Raw genomic sequence first — 4,284 nt, 5'->3', positions numbered from 1 at the left:
GTATGCAATGCTGTGCACTAGACCGGATGTTAGCCTAGCCATAAGTATGGCAGGTAGGTTCCAGAGTAATCCAGGAGTGGATCACTGGACGGCGGTCAAGAATATCCTAAAGTACCTGCAAAAGGACTAAGGAGATGTTTCTCGTGTATGGAGGTGACGAAGAGCTCGCCGTAAAAGGTTACGTCGATGCAAGCTTTGACACAGATCCGGACGACTCTAAGTCGCAAACCGGATACGTATTTATTCTTAATGGGGGTGCAGTAAGCTGGTGCAGTTCCAAGCAAAGCGTCGTAGCAGATTCTACATGTGAAGCGGAGTACATGGCTGCCTCGGAGGCGGCTAAGGAGGGTGTCTGGATGAAGCAGTTCATGACGGATCTTGGAGTGGTGCCAAGTGCACTGGATCCAACAACCTTGTTCTGTGATAACACTGGTGCCATTGCCTTAGCAAAGGAACCAAGGTTTCACAAGAAGACCAGACACATCAAACGACGCTTCAACCTCATCCGCGACTACGTCGAGGAGGAGGACGTAAATATACGCAAAGTGCACACGGATCTGAATATAGCAGACCCGCTGACTAAGCCTCTTCCACGGCCAAAACATGATCGACACCAGAACTGTATGGGTGTTAGATTTATTACAATGTACTGCACATGGTGATGTGAGGGCTAGATTATTGACTCTAGTGCAAGTGGGAGACTGTTGGAATTATGCCCTAGAGGCAATAATAAATGTATAGTTATTATTATAATTCCTGTATCAAGATAGTAGTTTATTATCCATGCTATAATTGTATTGAATGAAGACTCATTTACATGTGTGGATACATAGACAAAACACCATCCCTAGCATGCCTCTAGTTGGCTAGCCAGTTGATCGATGATAGTCAGTGTCTTCTGATTATGAACAAGGTGTTGTTGCTTGATAACTGGATCACGTCATTGGGAGAATCACGTGATGGACTAGACCCAAACTAATAGACGTAGCATGTTGATCGTGTCATTTTGTTGCTACTGTTTTCTGCGTGTCAAGTATTTATTCCTATGACCATGAGATCATATAACTCACTGACACCGGAGGAATGCTTTGTGTGTATCAAACGTCGCAACGTAACTGGGTGACTATAAAGATGCTCTACAGGTATCTCCGAAGGTGTTAGTTGAGTTAGTATGGATCAAGACTGGGATTTGTCACTCCGTGTGATGGAGAGGTATCTCGGGGCCCACTCGGTAATACAACATCACACACAAGCCTTGCAAGCAATGTAACTTAGTGTAAGTTGCGGGATCTTGTATTACGGAACGAGTAAAGAGAATTGCCGGTAAACGAGATTGAAATTGGTATGCGGATACTGACGATCGATTCTCGGGCAAGTAACATACCGAAGGATAAAGGGAATGACATGCGGGATTATACGAATCCTTGGCACTGAGGTTCAAACGATAAGATCTTCGTAGAATATGTAGGATCCAATATGGGCATCCAGGTCCCGCTATTGGATATTGACCGAGGAGTCTCTCGGGTCATGTCTACATAGTTCTCGAACCCGCAGGGTCTGCACACTTAAGGTTCGACGTTGTTTTATGCGTATTTGAGTTATATGGTTGGTTACCGAATGTTGTTTGGAGTCCCGGATGAGATCACGGACGTCACGAGGGTTTCCGGAATGGTCCGGAAACGAAGATTGATATATAGGATGACCTCATTTGATTACCGGAAGGTTTTCGGAGTTACCGGAAATGTACCGGGAATGACGAATGGGTTCCGGGGGTTCACCGGAGGGGGGCAACCCACTCCGGGGAAGCCCATAGGTATTTGGGGGGGTCACACTAGCCCTTAGTGGGCTGGTGGGACAGCCCACCAAATCCTATGCGCCAAGGAAGAAAAATCAAAGAAAGAAAAAAAAAGGAGGGGAAGTGGGAAAGGGGAAGGACTCCCTCCCACCAAACCAAGTAGGACTCGGTTTGGGGGGGGGGAGAGTCCTCCCCCCTGGCTCGGCCGACCCCTTGGGGTTCCCTTGGACCCCAAGGCAAGGTCCCCCTCCCTCCTCCTATATATATGGGGCTTTTAGGGCAGATTTGAGACGACTTTCTCACGGCTGCCCGACCACATACCTCCATAGTTTTTCCTCTAGATCGTGTTTCTGCGGAGCTCGGGCGGAGCCCTGCTGAGACAAGATCATCACCAACCTCCGGAGCGCCGTCACGCTGCCGGAGAACTCTTCTACCTCTCCGTCTATCTTGTTGGATCAAGAAGGCCGAGATCATCGTCGAGCTGTACGTGTGCTGAACGCGGAGGTGCCGTTCGTTCGGTACTAGATCGTGGGACTGATCGCGGGATTGTTCGCGGGGCGGATCGAGGGACGTGAGGACGTTCCACTACATCAACCGCGATCTCTAATCGCTTCTGCTGTACGATCTACAAGGGTACGTAGATCACTCATCCCCTCTCGTAGATGGACATCACCATGATAGGTCTTCGTGCGCGTAGGAAATTTTTTGTTTCCCATGCGACGTTCCCCAACATGAATTTGTTACACAATTCAGACCTATTAGCCTCTGGAATGTTCTATATAAGATCATATCCAAAGTGCTGGCAGAGAGACTGAAAACGGTACTGTCTGATATCATCTCGCCCAACCAGAGCGCATTTGTTCCAGGCCGGCTCATTACCGACAACTTCCTGGTAGCTTTCGAGTCCTATCATGCAATCAAGAGGAAGACATCGGGGTATGGCACATGTGCGGTGAAACTAGACATGCATAAGGCGTATGATCGGGTGGAATGGAGATTTCTCGAGAAGATGATGATCAAGCTAGGATTCAGAGCCGACTGGGTGGCCCTCATCATGGAATGCATCTCCTCAGTCCAGTATCAAGTACGTATTAACGACGAGCTTTCGGAACCTTTTGCCCCAACCAGGGGCCTTCGGCAAGGTGATCCACTATCGCCCTACTTGTTCCTTATATGTGCAGAAGGTTTGTCCAGTTTGATCGCTTTCGAAGAGACGGCAGGTAACATCACGGGGGTAAAAGTATGCCGAGATGCTCCGTCAGTATCCCACCTCCTCTTTGCAGACGATTCTCTAATCTTGATGCGTGCGGACCAAGCAAATGCAGTATCCCTCCGGAAAGTCCTTGATGAGTACTGCATGGCTTCGGGACAGCTAGTCAGTGAGGCCAAATCAGCATTGTTCTTCAGCCCATGCACACCAGTCCAAGCAAGAGTGGAGATCTGCACCACACTTAATATTATGGCCGATCTGCCACCAATTGTAGGAGTGGATCGATCTGATTGTTTCCAACATCTTGTTGAAAGAGTTCTGAGCAGGATCAGAGGGTGGAAAGAGAAACTTCTATCTGTGGGGGGAGAGAAACATTGCTTAAAGCGGTAATACAAGCTATCCCCTCTTATGCAATGTATGTTTTTAAACTACCAAAGGAGACATGCAATGAAATTACATCGGCAATGTCAAAATACTGGTGGGGTGATGACGAGCAGAAGAAACACATGCACTGGTTTGCATGGTGGAAAATGTGTGTGCCGAAAGAGAAGGGAGGCATGGGTTTCAGAGATATGCATTGTTTCAACCTAGCTCTCCTAGCAAAACAATCTTGGAGGCTCCTAAGTTACCCGGATTCATTGTGTGCAAGGGTGCTCCAAGCAAAATATTACCCTCATGGTGATCTTCTCAATTGTACCCTAAAGAAGGGGAGCTCATATACGTGGCAGCGTTTGTGGAGTGGGTTACAAACATTCAGACAAGGCATGATATGGCGTGTGGGAGATGGAGCTTCCATTAAAATCTGGGAGGACCCGTGGATACCTAGCAGCCCCAACAAAAAACTTATGACTCCCCGAAGCAACATTGTGCTGACCAAAGTTTCTGAACTAATAGATGTGGACAGCAGATCATGGGATGAGCAGCTCATTACGGATATCTTCTGGCCAATTGATGCACAACGCATTCTAAATATCCCTCTTGCGGTGGGGATGATGGACGACTTTGTTTCCTGGCATCCAGACAGGCGCGGTATGTTCTCTGTGAGATTGGCGTATCATCAAGAATGGGATAACAAACATGGGCGAAAGTTGAGGAGGACGAACATAAATCATTCCTCAGGTAATAACCCTATTTGGAGAACCATTTGGAAGCTAAGGCTACCCGCAAAGATCAAAATTCATCTATGGAAATCATTACTAGGAGCTATACCATGCTATGGGGTTTTGGCAAATCAACACATCATGACCAGCTCTCATTGCCCGCTCTGTACAATGGACTG

The sequence above is a fragment of the Hordeum vulgare genome, chromosome 3H (genome assembly GCF_904849725.1).
Source record: "Hordeum vulgare subsp. vulgare chromosome 3H, MorexV3_pseudomolecules_assembly, whole genome shotgun sequence".
Taxonomy (NCBI): Eukaryota; Viridiplantae; Streptophyta; class Magnoliopsida; order Poales; family Poaceae; genus Hordeum; species Hordeum vulgare.
Note: the sequence above shows the minus strand (reverse complement) of the source record.